The sequence below is a fragment of the Phyllobates terribilis genome, unplaced genomic scaffold (assembly GCF_046119375.1).
Source record: "Phyllobates terribilis strain yellow unplaced genomic scaffold, ASM4611937v1 Scaffold_124__1_contigs__length_5142088, whole genome shotgun sequence".
NCBI lineage: Eukaryota > Metazoa > Chordata > Amphibia > Anura > Dendrobatidae > Phyllobates > Phyllobates terribilis.
In genome coordinates, this window is record NW_027362884.1 from 3,834,604 (window position 1) to 3,851,955 (window position 17,352).

Consider the following 17,352-nt stretch of genomic DNA (forward strand, 5'->3'; position numbering starts at 1 on the left):
ACGCGTGGATTGCAGCAGCAGCAAGCCGAAAAGTGCAGGCATGTAAGGGATCTAGAGGTTGACAACATGTCTTCTTAACGGGAGTCCAGTAGCTCATCTCCACAAATGGACTTTTCAGGATCCTTGGGTGGCTCCGTAGTTTGAAACCAATTCTGGTTATCGCTTCTCGGCCTTTTGGCTAAGATCAAGTGTAGTATCTGTTCTTATCAGTTTAATATCTGATACGTCCCCTATCTGGGGACCATATATTAAATGGATTTTTAGAACAGGGAGATGGAAAAAGAGCTTGCTCTGTCCACTCCACGCATTGACCTGGTATTGCAGTATCTCCAGGACCGGTGCACCCCTTCTTTAATGCAGTTTCTAAAATCAGAAAGAATTGAATTCAATGTTTTTTGTTCATTTTGCTTGTTTGTCGGATTTTGGGATGGACTCTTTGGCTTTGCTTTTCTTCTCCTCATTGGATTTTTCATGTTCAAAGTTGCAGAAGCCAGATTACAAGCTCATTTTGGTTCAACTTCAGCAACTGTGCATTGCATTGCCATGTAATGTGATGCAATGCTATCTTTCTAGCTCTCCCTTTTTACTTCCTTTTGGATAAACAGACATATTAGGCAAGCATTTTGGAGCTTTCACCTAAATAACTACAGGTGGTGAGATAAGCTGCACAATATAATTGACCTTTCAGTATATTGTTGCACACACACCATCTATTTAGCAAATGCCCTTGTTATCAACAGCAGCCTTTTAAACTCACCTGAGCTAACAGGTATGTGCGCTGGTTACTCTGCTGCGCTTAAAATTTCTTTTTTGGTTTGCTACAATGCCTTTTCTGAAACGTTGTCTCCCTCTGCTGGAACACTGACTTCTTTCATTTAATGCCTGCAGACTATAAAAGAGAACCCAACCCAAAAAGTTTGGTTGATTAGTCTGTGGCATTCTGTTAAACTGTTGCTTATGGCGGTCTCTGTGAGCTTCTCAGCGACATTCAGCCAGCCAGGTATCCTGTCTGCAGTAGATGGAATGTGGCAATGGAACGCTGGCTGCGCGTGTCATAATAGGCTCTGAGCCTTTATATACCTGTGCACAGCAGCAGCCACCTTCAGTCTGCTGCTGGACAGCCAGCAGCAGCAGCAGCAGGAGAGGTATGTAATCAGGAGCCCTCCTGCTAAGGGTAGACAGCTGCTCGTTCCACCCCACCCCCCGCCTTAATTGGTTCTCCTCCCTTCCAACGGTGTTGAGGCGGGTGGGAACAGCAGGGGGTGAAGGTGCTGTGTTTAAAGAGGTGGAGTTATGCAGATCTAAAACGCGTGGATTGCAGCAGCAGCAAGCCGAAAAGTGCAGGCATGTAAGGGATCTAGAGGTTGACAACATGTCTTCTTAACGGGAGTCCAGGAGCTCATCTCCACAAATGGACTTTTCAGGATCCTTGGGTGGCTCCGTAGTTTGAAACCAATTCTGGTTATCGCTTCTCGGCCTTTTGGCTAAGATCAAGTGTAGTATCTGTTCTTATCAGTTTAATATCTGATACGTCCCCTATCTGGGGACCATATATTAAATGGATTTTTAGAACAGGGAGATGGAAAAAGAGCTTGCTCTGTCCACTCCACGCATTGACCTGGTATTGCAGTATCTCCAGGACCGGTGCACCCCTTCTTTAATGCAGTTTCTAAAATCAGAAAGAATTGAATTCAATGTTTTTTGTTCATTTTGCTTGTTTGTCGGATTTTGGGATGGACTCTTTGGCTTTGCTTTTCTTCTCCTCATTGGATTTTTCATGTTCAAAGTTGCAGAAGCCAGATTACAAGCTCATTTTGGTTCAACTTCAGCAACTGTGCATTGCATTGCCATGTAATGTGATGCAATGCTATCTTTCTAGCTCTCCCTTTTTACTTCCTTTTGGATAAACAGACATATTAGGCAAGCATTTTGGAGCTTTCACCTAAATAACTACAGGTGGTGAGATAAGCTGCACAATATAATTGACCTTTCAGTATATTGTTGCACACACACCATCTATTTAGCAAATGCCCTTGTTATCAACAGCAGCCTTTTAAACTCACCTGAGCTAACAGGTATGTGCGCTGGTTACTCTGCTGCGCTTAAAATTTCTTTTTTGGTTTGCTACAATGCCTTTTCTGAAACGTTGTCTCCCTCTGCTGGAACACTGACTTCTTTCATTTAATGCCTGCAGACTATAAAAGAGAACCCAACCCAAAAAGTTTGGTTGATTAGTCTGTGGCATTCTGTTAAACTGTTGCTTATGGCGGTCTCTGTGAGCTTCTCAGCGACATTCAGCCAGCCAGGTATCCTGTCTGCAGTAGATGGAATGTGGCAATGGAACGCTGGCTGCGCGTGTCATAATAGGCTCTGAGCCTTTATATACCTGTGCACAGCAGCAGCCACCTTCAGTCTGCTGCTGGACAGCCAGCAGCAGCAGCAGCAGGAGAGGTATGTAATCAGGAGCCCTCCTGCTAAGGGTAGACAGCTGCTCGTTCCACCCCACCCCCCGCCTTAATTGGTTCTCCTCCCTTCCAACGGTGTTGAGGCGGGTGGGAACAGCAGGGGGTGAAGGTGCTGTGTTTAAAGAGGTGGAGTTATGCAGATCTAAAACGCGTGGATTGCAGCAGCAGCAAGCCGAAAAGTGCAGGCATGTAAGGGATCTAGAGGTTGACAACATGTCTTCTTAACGGGAGTCCAGGAGCTCATCTCCACAAATGGACTTTTCAGGATCCTTGGGTGGCTCCGTAGTTTGAAACCAATTCTGGTTATCGCTTCTCGGCCTTTTGGCTAAGATCAAGTGTAGTATCTGTTCTTATCAGTTTAATATCTGATACGTCCCCTATCTGGGGACCATATATTAAATGGATTTTTAGAACAGGGAGATGGAAAAAGAGCTTGCTCTGTCCACTCCACGCATTGACCTGGTATTGCAGTATCTCCAGGACCGGTGCACCCCTTCTTTAATGCAGTTTCTAAAATCAGAAAGAATTGAATTCAATGTTTTTTGTTCATTTTGCTTGTTTGTCGGATTTTGGGATGGACTCTTTGGCTTTGCTTTTCTTCTCCTCATTGGATTTTTCATGTTCAAAGTTGCAGAAGCCAGATTACAAGCTCATTTTGGTTCAACTTCAGCAACTGTGCATTGCATTGCCATGTAATGTGATGCAATGCTATCTTTCTAGCTCTCCCTTTTTACTTCCTTTTGGATAAACAGACATATTAGGCAAGCATTTTGGAGCTTTCACCTAAATAACTACAGGTGGTGAGATAAGCTGCACAATATAATTGACCTTTCAGTATATTGTTGCACACACACCATCTATTTAGCAAATGCCCTTGTTATCAACAGCAGCCTTTTAAACTCACCTGAGCTAACAGGTATGTGCGCTGGTTACTCTGCTGCGCTTAAAATTTCTTTTTTGGTTTGCTACAATGCCTTTTCTGAAACGTTGTCTCCCTCTGCTGGAACACTGACTTCTTTCATTTAATGCCTGCAGACTATAAAAGAGAACCCAACCCAAAAAGTTTGGTTGATTAGTCTGTGGCATTCTGTTAAACTGTTGCTTATGGCGGTCTCTGTGAGCTTCTCAGCGACATTCAGCCAGCCAGGTATCCTGCCTGCAGTAGATGGAATGTGGCAATGGAACGCTGGCTGCGCGTGTCATAATAGGCTCTGAGCCTTTATATACCTGTGCACAGCAGCAGCCACCTTCAGTCTGCTGCTGGACAGCCAGCAGCAGCAGCAGCAGGAGAGGTATGTAATCAGGAGCCCTCCTGCTAAGGGTAGACAGCTGCTCGTTCCACCCCACCCCCCGCCTTAATTGGTTCTCCTCCCTTCCAACGGTGTTGAGGCGGGTGGGAACAGCAGGGGGTGAAGGTGCTGTGTTTAAAGAGGTGGAGTTATGCAGATCTAAAACGCGTGGATTGCAGCAGCAGCAAGCCGAAAAGTGCAGGCATCTAAGGGATCTAGAGGTTGACAACATGTCTTCTTAACGGGAGTCCAGGAGCTCATCTCCACAAATGGACTTTTCAGGATCCTTGGGTGGCTCCGTAGTTTGAAACCAATTCTGGTTATCGCTTCTCGGCCTTTTGGCTAAGATCAAGTGTAGTATCTTTCGAAAAGGCGGTTTTGGATGTTGGCCGCCCTAGTAGATTGATACATTATGCACACTGGGGTTTAGGCGCTTGTTAGTATGCCAGGTGGCTAATATAGTCATCTGGTGGAAAGCATGGCCCCCCAGGATCGACGCCATTGGGCCGGGGAAGATCGAAAGCCCGAAGTGTGAAGTGCCCCAGGAGTGGTGACCCTGGGGTGCCTTAACTCACTGGGATTGGGAACCCCACTTGAGTTTATGGCACATTTGCACTAGCACTTCAATATTTCTTTCTTCACACACACCCTTATTCCGGGCCTTCTGGCCTTAGGATGGGGAATTTTTCAATTCCCGGTCGAAGGTCCGGGCAGTATTATACTGTGAAACCTTCACTATTTATTTAATTTTTTTTTGTCACTGTGTGTCCACTTTTTCACGTGTGTCCACGTCCTTACTAGGATTTTGTCGGGATGCGGTTCCCTTACGGGTTCCTCTCTTGGCAGGTCTAGGGGGGGAGTGTGTGGCCATCAGGTTCCGCTCCCCCCTGAACCCCCCTGGCTCTCCTCTTTCGGGAGGAGAGCGTTGTTGGCTCCCCTCTTCCGGGAGGGGAGCACAGTCTTTGGCTCCCAGTGCCTTGCTCGGGTGAGAACTCGGGCAGGTATTGAAGGTAAGATTGGGTCGCCTCTGGCTCCGGCTGGAGGTGGCTATTTGTCCCTGTGCCTCGCTGTGGCCTTCTGGCTCGGAGGGACGGGGAATGGTTTGGGGGACCCTTCTCCTTTTGGAGAGGGTTTCAAGAAGACCAGCATCCTAGTGCACTTTTTTTTGTGGCACTTGTCACTTTTTTAAGCGCACTCGGGTTTTGTACACGAATTCGGGCTTTCGAAAAAAAAAAAAAAAAAATCTGTTCTCATCAGTTTAATATCTGATACGTCCCATATCTGGGGACCATATAATAAATGGATTTTTAGAACAAGGAGATGGAAAAAGAGCTTGCTCTGTCCACTCCACGCATTGACCTGGTATTGCAGTATCTCCAGGACCGGTGCACCCCTTCTTTAATGCAGTTTCTAAAATCAGAAAGAATTGAATTCAATGTTTTTTGTTCATTTTGCTTGTTTGTCGGATTTTGGGATGGAATCTTTGGCTTTGCTTTTCTTCTCCTCACTGGATTTATCATGTTCAAAGTTGCAGAAGCCAGATTACAAGCTCATTTTGGTTCAACTTCAGCAACTGTGCATTGCATTGCCATGTAATGTGATGCAATGCTATCTTTCTAGCTCTCCCTTTTTACTTCCTTTTGGATAAACAGACATATTAGGCAAGCATTTTGGAGCTTTCACCTAAATAACTACAGGTGGTGAGATAAGCTGCACAATATAATTGACCTTTCAGTATATTGTTGCACACACACCATCTATTTAGCAAATGCCCTTGTTATCAACAGCAGCCTTTTAAACTCACCTGAGCTAACAGGTATGTGCGCTGGTTACTCTGCTGCGCTTAAAATTTCTTTTTTGGTTTGCTACAATGCCTTTTCTGAAACGTTGTCTCCCTCTGCTGGAACACTGACTTCTTTCATTTAATGCCTGCAGACTATAAAAGAGAACCCAACCCAAAAAGTTTGGTTGATTAGTCTTGGCATTCTGTTAAACTGTTGCTTATGGCGGTCTCTGTGAGCTTCTCAGCGACATTCAGCCAGCCAGGTATCCTGCCTGCAGTAGATGGAATGTGGCAATGGAACGCTGGCTGCGCGTGTCATAATAGGCTCTGAGCCTTTATATACCTGTGCACAGCAGCAGCCACCTTCAGTCTGCTGCTGGACAGCCAGCAGCAGCAGCAGCAGGAGAGGTATGTAATCAGGAGCCCTCCTGCTAAGGGTAGACAGCTGCTCGTTCCACCCCACCCCCCGCCTTAATTGGTTCTCCTCCCTTCCAACGGTGTTGAGGCGGGTGGGAACAGCAGGGGGTGAAGGTGCTGTGTTTAAAGAGGTGGAGTTATGCAGATCTAAAATGCGTGGATTGCAGCAGCAGCAAGCCGAAAAGTGCAGGCATGTAAGGGATCTAGAGGTTGACAACATGTCTTCTTAACGGGAGTCCAGGAGCTCATCTCCACAAATGGACTTTTCAGGATCCTTGGGTGGCTCCGTAGTTTGAAACCAATTCTGGTTATCGCTTCTCGGCCTTTTGGCTAAGATCAAGTGTAGTATCTGTTCTTATCAGTTTAATATCTGATACGTCCCCTATCTGGGGACCATATATTAAATGGATTTTTAGAACAGGGAGATGGAAAAAGAGCTTGCTCTGTCCACTCCACGCATTGACCTGGTATTGCAGTATCTCCAGGACCGGTGCACCCCTTCTTTAATGCAGTTTCTAAAATCAGAAAGAATTGAATTCAATGTTTTTTGTTCATTTTGCTTGTTTGTCGGATTTTGGGATGGACTCTTTGGCTTTGCTTTTCTTCTCCTCATTGGATTTTTCATGTTCAAAGTTGCAGAAGCCAGATTACAAGCTCATTTTGGTTCAACTTCAGCAACTGTGCATTGCATTGCCATGTAATGTGATGCAATGCTATCTTTCTAGCTCTCCCTTTTTACTTCCTTTTGGATAAACAGACATATTAGGCAAGCATTTTGGAGCTTTCACCTAAATAACTACAGGTGGTGAGATAAGCTGCACAATATAATTGACCTTTCAGTATATTGTTGCACACACACCATCTATTTAGCAAATGCCCTTGTTATCAACAGCAGCCTTTTAAACTCACCTGAGCTAACAGGTATGTGCGCTGGTTACTCTGCTGCGCTTAAAATTTCTTTTTTGGTTTGCTACAATGCCTTTTCTGAAACGTTGTCTCCCTCTGCTGGAACACTGACTTCTTTCATTTAATGCCTGCAGACTATAAAAGAGAACCCAACCCAAAAAGTTTGGTTGATTAGTCTGTGGCATTCTGTTAAACTGTTGCTTATGGCGGTCTCTGTGAGCTTCTCAGCGACATTCAGCCAGCCAGGTATCCTGCCTGCAGTAGATGGAATGTGGCAATGGAACGCTGGCTGCGCGTGTCATAATAGGCTCTGAGCCTTTATATACCTGTGCACAGCAGCAGCCACCTTCAGTCTGCTGCTGGACAGCCAGCAGCAGCAGCAGGAGAGGTATGTAATCAGGAGCCCTCCTGCTAAGGGTAGACAGCTGCTCGTTCCACCCCACCCCCCGCCTTAATTGGTTCTCCTCCCTTCCAACGGTGTTGAGGCGGGTGGGAACAGCAGGGGGTGAAGGTGCTGTGTTTAAAGAGGTGGAGTTATGCAGATCTAAAACGCGTGGATTGCAGCAGCAGCAAGCCGAAAAGTGCAGGCATGTAAGGGATCTAGAGGTTGACAACATGTCTTCTTAACGGGAGTCCAGGAGCTCATCTCCACAAATGGACTTTTCAGGATCCTTGGGTGGCTCCGTAGTTTGAAACCAATTCTGGTTATCGCTTCTCGGCCTTTTGGCTAAGATCAAGTGTAGTATCTGTTCTTATCAGTTTAATATCTGATACGTCCCCTATCTGGGGACCATATATTAAATTGATTTTTAGAACAGGGAGATGGAAAAAGAGCTTGCTCTGTCCACTCCACGCATTGACCTGGTATTGCAGTATCTCCAGGACCGGTGCACCCCTTCTTTAATGCAGTTTCTAAAATCAGAAAGAATTGAATTCAATGTTTTTTGTTCATTTTGCTTGTTTGTCAGATTTTGGGATGGACTCTTTGGCTTTGCTTTTCTTCTCCTCATTGGATTTTTCATGTTCAAAGTTGCAGAAGCCAGATTACAAGCTCATTTTGGTTCAACTTCAGCAACTGTGCATTGCATTGCCATGTAATGTGATGCAATGCTATCTTTCTAGCTCTCCCTTTTTACTTCCTTTTGGATAAACAGACATATTAGGCAAGCATTTTGGAGCTTTCACCTAAATAACTACAGGTGGTGAGATAAGCTGCACAATATAATTGACCTTTCAGTATATTGTTGCACACACACCATCTATTTAGCAAATGCCCTTGTTATCAACAGCAGCCTTTTAAACTCACCTGAGCTAACAGGTATGTGCGCTGGTTACTCTGCTGCGCTTAAAATTTCTTTTTTGGTTTGCTACAATGCCTTTTCTGAAACATTGTCTCCCTCTGCTGGAACACTGACTTCTTTCATTTAATGCCTGCAGACTATAAAAGAGAACCCAACCCAAAAAGTTTGGTTGATTAGTCTGTGGCATTCTGTTAAACTGTTGCTTATGGCGGTCTCTGTGAGCTTCTTAGCGACATTCAGCCAGCCAGGTATCCTGCCTGCAGTAGATGGAATGTGGCAATGGAACGCTGGCTGCGCGTGTCATAATAGGCTCTGAGCCTTTATATACCTGTGCACAGCAGCAGCCACCTTCAGTCTGCTGTTGGACAGCCAGCAGCAGCAGCAGCAGCAGGAGAGGTATGTAATCAGGAGCCCTCCTGCTAAGGGTAGACAGCTGCTCGTTCCACCCCACCCCCCGCCTTAATTGGTTCTCCTCCCTTCCAACGGTGTTGAGGCGGGTGGGAACAGCAGGGGGTGAAGGTGCTGTGTTTAAAGAGGTGGAGTTATGCAGATCTAAAACGCGTGGATTGCAGCAGCAGCAAGCCGAAAAGTGCAGGCATGTAAGGGATCTAGAGGTTGACAACATGTCTTCTTAACGGGAGTCCAGGAGCTCATCTCCACAAATGGACTTTTCAGGATCCTTGGGTGGCTCCGTAGTTTGAAACCAATTCTGGTTATCGCTTCTCGGCCTTTTGGCTAAGATCAAGTGTAGTATCTGTTCTTATCAGTTTAATATCTGATACGTCCCCTATCTGGGGACCATATATTAAATGGATTTTTAGAACAGGGAGATGGAAAAAGAGCTTGCTCTGTCCACTCCACGCATTGACCTGGTATTGCAGTATCTCCAGGACCGGTGCACCCCTTCTTTAATGCAGTTTCTAAAATCAGAAAGAATTGAATTCAATGTTTTTTGTTCATTTTGCTTGTTTGTCGGATTTTGGGATGGACTCTTTGGCTTTGCTTTTCTTCTCCTCATTGGATTTTTCATGTTCAAAGTTGCAGAAGCCAGATTACAAGCTCATTTTGGTTCAACTTCAGCAACTGTGCATTGCATTGCCATGTAATGTGATGCAATGCTATCTTTCTAGCTCTCCCTTTTTACTTCCTTTTGGATAAACAGACATATTAGGCAAGCATTTTGGAGCTTTCACCTAAATAACTACAGGTGGTGAGATAAGCTGCACAATATAATTGACCTTTCAGTATATTGTTGCACACACACCATCTATTTAGCAAATGCCCTTGTTATCAACAGCAGCCTTTTAAACTCACCTGAGCTAACAGGTATGTGCGCTGGTTACTCTGCTGCGCTTAAAATTTCTTTTTTGGTTTGCTACAATGCCTTTTCTGAAACGTTGTCTCCCTCTGCTGGAACACTGACTTCTTTCATTTAATGCCTGCAGACTATAAAAGAGAACCCAACCCAAAAAGTTTGGTTGATTAGTCTGTGGCATTCTGTTAAACTGTTGCTTATGGCGGTCTCTGTGAGCTTCTCAGCGACATTCAGCCAGCCAGGTATCCTGCCTGCAGTAGATGGAATGTGGCAATGGAACGCTGGCTGCGCGTGTCATAATAGGCTCTGAGCCTTTATATACCTGTGCACAGCAGCAGCCACCTTCAGTCTGCTGCTGGACAGCCAGCAGCAGCAGCAGCAGGAGAGGTATGTAATCAGGAGCCCTCCTGCTAAGGGTAGACAGCTGCTCGTTCCACCCCACCCCCCGCCTTAATTGGTTCTCCTCCCTTCCAACGGTGTTGAGGCGGGTGGGAACAGCAGGGGGTGAAGGTGCTGTGTTTAAAGAGGTGGAGTTATGCAGATCTAAAACGCGTGGATTGCAGCAGCAGCAAGCCGAAAAGTGCAGGCATGTAAGGGATCTAGAGGTTGACAACATGTCTTCTTAACGGGAGTCCAGGAGCTCATCTCCACAAATGGACTTTTCAGGATCCTTGGGTGGCTCCGTAGTTTGAAACCAATTCTGGTTATCGCTTCTCGGCCTTTTGGCTAAGATCAAGTGTAGTATCTGTTCTTATCAGTTTAATATCTGATACGTCCCCTATCTGGGGACCATATATTAAATGGATTTTTAGAACAGGGAGATGGAAAAAGAGCTTGCTCTGTCCACTCCACGCATTGACCTGGTATTGCAGTATCTCCAGGACCGGTGCACCCCTTCTTTAATGCAGTTTCTAAAATCAGAAAGAATTGAATTCAATGTTTTTTGTTCATTTTGCTTGTTTGTCGGATTTTGGGATGGACTCTTTGGCTTTGCTTTTCTTCTCCTCATTGGATTTTTCATGTTCAAAGTTGCAGAAGCCAGATTACAAGCTCATTTTGGTTCAACTTCAGCAACTGTGCATTGCATTGCCATGTAATGTGATGCAATGCTATCTTTCTAGCTCTCCCTTTTTACTTCCTTTTGGATAAACAGACATATTAGGCAAGCATTTTGGAGCTTTCACCTAAATAACTACAGGTGGTGAGATAAGCTGCACAATATAATTGACCTTTCAGTATATTGTTGCACACACACCATCTATTTAGCAAATGCCCTTGTTATCAACAGCAGCCTTTTAAACTCACCTGAGCTAACAGGTATGTGCGCTGGTTACTCTGCTGCGCTTAAAATTTCTTTTTTGGTTTGCTACAATGCCTTTTCTGAAACGTTGTCTCCCTCTGCTGGAACACTGACTTCTTTCATTTAATGCCTGCAGACTATAAAAGAGAACCCAACCCAAAAAGTTTGGTTGATTAGTCTGTGGCATTCTGTTAAACTGTTGCTTATGGCGGTCTTTGTGAGCTTCTCAGCGACATTCAGCCAGCCAGGTATCCTGCCTGCAGTAGATGGAATGTGGCAATGGAACGCTGGCTGCGCGTGTCATAATAGGCTCTGAGCCTTTATATACCTGTGCACAGCAGCAGCCACCTTCAGTCTGCTGCTGGACAGCCAGCAGCAGCAGCAGCAGGAGAGGTATGTAATCAGGAGCCCTCCTGCTAAGGGTAGACAGCTGCTCGTTCCACCCCACCCCCCGCCTTAATTGGTTCTCCTCCCTTCCAACGGTGTTGAGGCGGGTGGGAACAGCAGGGGGTGAAGGTGCTGTGTTTAAAGAGGTGGAGTTATGCAGATCTAAAACGCGTGGATTGCAGCAGCAGCAAGCCGAAAAGTGCAGGCATGTAAGGGATCTAGAGGTTGACAACATGTCTTCTTAACGGGAGTCCAGGAGCTCATCTCCACAAATGGACTTTTCAGGATCCTTGGGTGGCTCCGTAGTTTGAAACCAATTCTGGTTATCGCTTCTCGGCCTTTTGGCTAAGATCAAGTGTAGTATCTGTTCTTATCAGTTTAATATCTGATACGTCCCCTATCTGGGGACCATATATTAAATGGATTTTTAGAACAGGGAGATGGAAAAAGAGCTTGCTCTGTCCACTCCACGCATTGACCTGGTATTGCAGTATCTCCAGGACCGGTGCACCCCTTCTTTAATGCAGTTTCTAAAATCAGAAAGAATTGAATTCAATGTTTTTTGTTCATTTTGCTTGTTTGTCGGATTTTGGGATGGACTCTTTGGCTTTGCTTTTCTTCTCCTCATTGGATTTTTCATGTTCAAAGTTGCAGAAGCCAGATTACAAGCTCATTTTGGTTCAACTTCAGCAACTGTGCATTGCATTGCCATGTAATGTGATGCAATGCTATCTTTCTAGCTCTCCCTTTTTACTTCCTTTTGGATAAACAGACATATTAGGCAAGCATTTTGGAGCTTTCACCTAAATAACTACAGGTGGTGAGATAAGCTGCACAATATAATTGACCTTTCAGTATATTGTTGCACACACACCATCTATTTAGCAAATGCCCTTGTTATCAACAGCAGCCTTTTAAACTCACCTGAGCTAACAGGTATGTGCGCTGGTTACTCTGCTGCGCTTAAAATTTCTTTTTTGGTTTGCTACAATGCCTTTTCTGAAACGTTGTCTCCCTCTGCTGGAACACTGACTTCTTTCATTTAATGCCTGCAGACTATAAAAGAGAACCCAACCCAAAAAGTTTGGTTGATTAGTCTGTGGCATTCTGTTAAACTGTTGCTTATGGCGGTCTCTGTGAGCTTCTCAGCGACATTCAGCCAGCCAGGTATCCTGCCTGCAGTAGATGGAATGTGGCAATGGAACGCTGGCTGCGCGTGTCATAATAGGCTCTGAGCCTTTATATACCTGTGCACAGCAGCAGCCACCTTCAGTCTGCTGCTGGACAGCCAGCAGCAGCAGCAGCAGGAGAGGTATGTAATCAGGAGCCCTCCTGCTAAGGGTAGACAGCTGCTCGTTCCACCCCACCCCCCGCCTTAATTGGTTCTCCTCCCTTCCAACGGTGTTGAGGCGGGTGGGAACAGCAGGGGGTGAAGGTGCTGTGTTTAAAGAGGTGGAGTTATGCAGATCTAAAACGCGTGGATTGCAGCAGCAGCAAGCCGAAAAGTGCAGGCATGTAAGGGATCTAGAGGTTGACAACATGTCTTCTTAACGGGAGTCCAGGAGCTCATCTCCACAAATGGACTTTTCAGGATCCTTGGGTGGCTCCGTAGTTTGAAACCAATTCTGGTTATCGCTTCTCGGCCTTTTGGCTAAGATCAAGTGTAGTATCTGTTCTTATCAGTTTAATATCTGATACGTCCCCTATCTGGGGACCATATATTAAATGGATTTTTAGAACAGGGAGATGGAAAAAGAGCTTGCTTTGTCCACTCCACGTATTGACCTGGTATTGCAGTATCTCCAGGACCGGTGCACCCCTTCTTTAATGCAGTTTCTAAAATCAGAAAGAATTGAATTCAATGTTTTTTGTTCATTTTGCTTGTTTGTCGGATTTTGGGATGGACTCTTTGGCTTTGCTTTTCTTCTCCTCATTGGATTTTTCATGTTCAAAGTTGCAGAAGCCAGATTACAAGCTCATTTTGGTTCAACTTCAGCAACTGTGCATTGCATTGCCATGTAATGTGATGCAATGCTATCTTTCTAGCTCTCCCTTTTTACTTCCTTTTGGATAAACAGACATATTAGGCAAGCATTTTGGAGCTTTCACCTAAATAACTACAGGTGGTGAGATAAGCTGCACAATATAATTGACCTTTCAGTATATTGTTGCACACACACCATCTATTTAGCAAATGCCCTTGTTATCAACAGCAGCCTTTTAAACTCACCTGAGCTAACAGGTATGTGCGCTGGTTACTCTGCTGCGCTTAAAATTTCTTTTTTGGTTTGCTACAATGCCTTTTCTGAAACGTTGTCTCCCTCTGCTGGAACACTGACTTCTTTCATTTAATGCCTGCAGACTATAAAAGAGAACCCAACCCAAAAAGTTTGGTTGATTAGTCTGTGGCATTCTGTTAAACTGTTGCTTATGGCGGTCTCTGTGAGCTTCTCAGCGACATTCAGCCAGCCAGGTATCCTGCCTGCAGTAGATGGAATGTGGCAATGGAACGCTGGCTGCGCGTGTCATAATAGGCTCTGAGCCTTTATATACCTGTGCACAGCAGCAGCCACCTTCAGTCTGCTGCTGGACAGCCAGCAGCAGCAGCAGCAGGAGAGGTATGTAATCAGGAGCCCTCCTGCTAAGGGTAGACAGCTGCTCGTTCCACCCCACCCCCCGCCTTAATTGGTTCTCCTCCCTTCCAACGGTGTTGAGGCGGGTGGGAACAGCAGGGGGTGAAGGTGCTGTGTTTAAAGAGGTGGAGTTATGCAGATCTAAAACGCGTGGATTGCAGCAGCAGCAAGCCGAAAAGTGCAGGCATGTAAGGGATCTAGAGGTTGACAACATGTCTTCTTAACGGGAGTCCAGGAGCTCATCTCCACAAATGGACTTTTCAGGATCCTTGGGTGGCTCCGTAGTTTGAAACCAATTCTGGTTATCGCTTCTCGGCCTTTTGGCTAAGATCAAGTGTAGTATCTGTTCTTATCAGTTTAATATCTGATACGTCCCCTATCTGGGGACCATATATTAAATGGATTTTTAGAACAGGGAGATGGAAAAAGAGCTTGCTCTGTCCACTCCACGCATTGACCTGGTATTGCAGTATCTCCAGGACCGGTGCACCCCTTCTTTAATGCAGTTTCTAAAATCAGAAAGAATTGAATTCAATGTTTTTTGTTCATGTTGCTTGTTTGTCGGATTTTGGGATGGACTCTTTGGCTTTGCTTTTCTTCTCCTCATTGGATTTTTCATGTTCAAAGTTGCAGAAGCCAGATTACAAGCTCATTTTGGTTCAACTTCAGCAACTGTGCATTGCATTGCCATGTAATGTGATGCAATGCTGTCTTTCTAGCTCTCCCTTTTTACTTCCTTTTGGATAAACAGACATATTAGGCAAGCATTTTGGAGCTTTCACCTAAATAACTACAGGTGGTGAGATAAGCTGCACAATATAATTGACCTTTCAGTATATTGTTGCACACACACCATCTATTTAGCAAATGCCCTTGTTATCAACAGCAGCCTTTTAAACTCACCTGAGCTAACAGGTATGTGCGCTGGTTACTCTGCTGCGCTTAAAATTTCTTTTTTGGTTTGCTACAATGCCTTTTCTGAAACGTTGTCTCCCTCTGCTGGAACACTGACTTCTTTCATTTAATGCCTGCAGACTATAAAAGAGAACCCAACCCAAAAAGTTTGGTTGATTAGTCTGTGGCATTCTGTTAAACTGCTGCTTATGGCGGTCTCTGTGAGCTTCTCAGTGACATTCAGCCAGCCAGGTATCCTGCCTGCAGTAGATGGAATGTGGCAATGGAACGCTGGCTGCGCGTGTCATAATAGGCTCTGAGCCTTTATATACCTGTGCACAGCAGCAGCCACCTTCAGTCTGCTGCTGGACAGCCAGCAGCAGCAGCAGCAGGAGAGGTATGTAATCAGGAGCCCTCCTGCTAAGGGTAGACAGCTGCTCGTTCCACCCCACCCCCCGCCTTAATTGGTTCTCCTCCCTTCCAACGGTGTTGAGGCAGGTGGGAACAGCAGGGGGTGAAGGTGCTGTGTTTAAAGAGGTGGAGTTATGCAGATCTAAAACGCGTGGATTGCAGCAGCAGCAAGCCGAAAAGTGCAGGCATGTAAGGGATCTAGAGGTTGACAACATGTCTTCTTAACGGTAGTCCAGGAGCTCATCTCCACAAATGGACTTTTCAGGATCCTTGGGTGGCTCCGTAGTTTGAAACCAATTCTGGTTATCGCTTCTCGGCCTTTTGGCTAAGATCAAGTGTAGTATCTGTTCTTATCAGTTTAATATCTGATACGTCCCCTATCTGGGGACCATATATTAAATGGATTTTTAGAACAGGGAGATGGAAAAAGAGCTTGCTCTGTCCACTCCACGCATTGACCTGGTATTGCAGTATCTCCAGGACCGGTGCACCCCTTCTTTAATGCAGTTTCTAAAATCAGAAAGAATTGAATTCAATGTTTTTTGTTCATTTTGCTTGTTTGTCGGATTTTGGGATGGACTCTTTGGCTTTGCTTTTCTTCTCCTCATTGGATTTTTCATGTTCAAAGTTGCAGAAGCCAGATTACAAGCTCATTTTGGTTCAACTTCAGCAACTGTGCATTGCATTGCCATGTAATGTGATGCAATGCTATCTTTCTAGCTCTCCCTTTTTACTTCCTTTTGGATAAACAGACATATTAGGCAAGCATTTTGGAGCTTTCACCTAAATAACTACAGGTGGTGAGATAAGCTGCACAATATAATTGACCTTTCAGTATATTGTTGCACACACACCATCTATTTAGCAAATGCCCTTGTTATCAACAGCAGCCTTTTAAACTCACCTGAGCTAACAGGTATGTGCGCTGCTTACTCTGCTGCGCTTAAAATTTCTTTTTTGGTTTGCTACAATGCCTTTTCTGAAACGTTGTCTCCTTCTGCTGGAACACTGACTTCTTTCATTTAATGCCTGCAGACTATAAAAGAGAACCCAACCCAAAAAGTTTGGTTGATTAGTCTGTGGCATTCTGTTAAACTGTTGCTTATGGCGGTCTCTGTGAGCTTCTCAGCGACATTCAGCCAGCCAGGTATCCTGCCTGCAGTAGATGGAATGTGGCAATGGAACGCTGGCTGCGCGTGTCATAATAGGCTCTGAGCCTTTATATACCTGTGCACAGCAGCAGCCACCTTCAGTCTGCTGCTGGACAGCCAGCAGCAGCAGCAGCAGGAGAGGTATGTAATCAGGAGCCCTCCTGCTAAGGGTAGACAGCTGCTCGTTCCACCCCACCCCCCGCCTTAATTGGTTCTCCTCCCTTCCAACGGTGTTGAGGCGGGTGGGAACAGCAGGGGGTGAAGGTGCTGTGTTTAAAGAGGTGGAGTTATGCAGATCTAAAACGCGTGGATTGCAGCAGCAGCAAGCCGAAAAGTGCAGGCATGTAAGGGATCTAGAGGTTGACAACATGTCTTCTTAACGGGAGTCCAGGAGCTCATCTCCACAAATGGACTTTTCAGGATCCTTGGGTGGCTCCGTAGTTTGAAACCAATTCTGGTTATCGCTTCTCGGCCTTTTGGCTAAGATCAAGTGTAGTATCTGTTCTTATCAGTTTAATATCTGATACGTCCCCTATCTGGGGACCATATATTAAATGGATTTTTAGAACAGGGAGATGGAAAAAGAGCTTGCTCTGTCCACTCCACGCATTGACCTGGTATTGCAGTATCTCCAGGACCGGTGCACCCCTTCTTTAATGCAGTTTCTAAAATCAGAAAGAATTGAATTCAATGTTTTTTGTTCATTTTGCTTGTTTGTCGGATTTTGGGATGGACTCTTTGGCTTTGCTTTTCTTCTCCTCATTGGATTTTTCATGTTCAAAGTTGCAGAAGCCAGATTACAAGCTCATTTTGGTTCAACTTCAGCAACTGTGCATTGCATTGCCATGTAATGTGATGCAATGCTATCTTTCTAGCTCTCCCTTTTTACTTCCTTTTGGATAAACAGACATATTAGGCAAGCATTTTGGAGCTTTCACCTAAATAACTACAGGTGGTGAGATAAGCTGCACAATATAATTGACCTTTCAGTATATTGTTGCACACACACCATCTATTTAGCAAATGCCCTTGTTATCAACAGCAGCCTTTTAAACTCACCTGAGCTAACAGGTATGTGCGCTGGTTACTCTGCTGCGCTT

At 45.1% G+C, this 17,352-nt stretch overlaps 13 non-coding genes and 1 pseudogene across 13 annotated transcripts; all 14 read left to right on the plus strand.

Moving 5' to 3' along the window:
- The first annotated feature begins 158 nt into the window (after positions 1-158).
- On the plus strand, positions 159-349 carry LOC141203529 (U2 spliceosomal RNA). Its single transcript, XR_012274568.1, has one exon. It is a non-coding gene; the product is annotated as a U2 spliceosomal RNA (small nuclear RNA).
- A 1,115-nt stretch (positions 350-1,464) lies between these two features.
- LOC141203530 (U2 spliceosomal RNA) lies at positions 1,465-1,655 on the plus strand. The gene has a single exon (XR_012274569.1). It is a non-coding gene; the product is annotated as a U2 spliceosomal RNA (small nuclear RNA).
- Positions 1,656-2,770: 1,115 nt separating this feature from the next.
- Positions 2,771-2,961, plus strand: LOC141203531 (U2 spliceosomal RNA). Its single transcript, XR_012274570.1, has one exon. It is a non-coding gene; the product is annotated as a U2 spliceosomal RNA (small nuclear RNA).
- Positions 2,962-4,076: 1,115 nt separating this feature from the next.
- LOC141203353 (U2 spliceosomal RNA) lies at positions 4,077-4,168 on the plus strand (annotated as a pseudogene).
- A 799-nt stretch (positions 4,169-4,967) lies between these two features.
- LOC141203296 (U2 spliceosomal RNA) lies at positions 4,968-5,150 on the plus strand. Its single transcript, XR_012274404.1, has one exon. It is a non-coding gene; the product is annotated as a U2 spliceosomal RNA (small nuclear RNA).
- Positions 5,151-6,264: 1,114 nt separating this feature from the next.
- LOC141203532 (U2 spliceosomal RNA) lies at positions 6,265-6,455 on the plus strand. The gene has a single exon (XR_012274571.1). It is a non-coding gene; the product is annotated as a U2 spliceosomal RNA (small nuclear RNA).
- A 1,112-nt stretch (positions 6,456-7,567) lies between these two features.
- On the plus strand, positions 7,568-7,758 carry LOC141203578 (U2 spliceosomal RNA). The gene has a single exon (XR_012274614.1). It is a non-coding gene; the product is annotated as a U2 spliceosomal RNA (small nuclear RNA).
- Positions 7,759-8,876: 1,118 nt separating this feature from the next.
- LOC141203533 (U2 spliceosomal RNA) lies at positions 8,877-9,067 on the plus strand. Its single transcript, XR_012274572.1, has one exon. It is a non-coding gene; the product is annotated as a U2 spliceosomal RNA (small nuclear RNA).
- A 1,115-nt stretch (positions 9,068-10,182) lies between these two features.
- LOC141203534 (U2 spliceosomal RNA) lies at positions 10,183-10,373 on the plus strand. The gene has a single exon (XR_012274573.1). It is a non-coding gene; the product is annotated as a U2 spliceosomal RNA (small nuclear RNA).
- Positions 10,374-11,488: 1,115 nt separating this feature from the next.
- Positions 11,489-11,679, plus strand: LOC141203535 (U2 spliceosomal RNA). The gene has a single exon (XR_012274574.1). It is a non-coding gene; the product is annotated as a U2 spliceosomal RNA (small nuclear RNA).
- A 1,115-nt stretch (positions 11,680-12,794) lies between these two features.
- On the plus strand, positions 12,795-12,985 carry LOC141203837 (U2 spliceosomal RNA). Its single transcript, XR_012274861.1, has one exon. It is a non-coding gene; the product is annotated as a U2 spliceosomal RNA (small nuclear RNA).
- Positions 12,986-14,100: 1,115 nt separating this feature from the next.
- On the plus strand, positions 14,101-14,291 carry LOC141203537 (U2 spliceosomal RNA). The gene has a single exon (XR_012274576.1). It is a non-coding gene; the product is annotated as a U2 spliceosomal RNA (small nuclear RNA).
- A 1,115-nt stretch (positions 14,292-15,406) lies between these two features.
- Positions 15,407-15,597, plus strand: LOC141203538 (U2 spliceosomal RNA). The gene has a single exon (XR_012274577.1). It is a non-coding gene; the product is annotated as a U2 spliceosomal RNA (small nuclear RNA).
- Positions 15,598-16,712: 1,115 nt separating this feature from the next.
- LOC141203539 (U2 spliceosomal RNA) lies at positions 16,713-16,903 on the plus strand. The gene has a single exon (XR_012274578.1). It is a non-coding gene; the product is annotated as a U2 spliceosomal RNA (small nuclear RNA).
- The last annotated feature ends 449 nt before the right edge of the window (positions 16,904-17,352 follow it).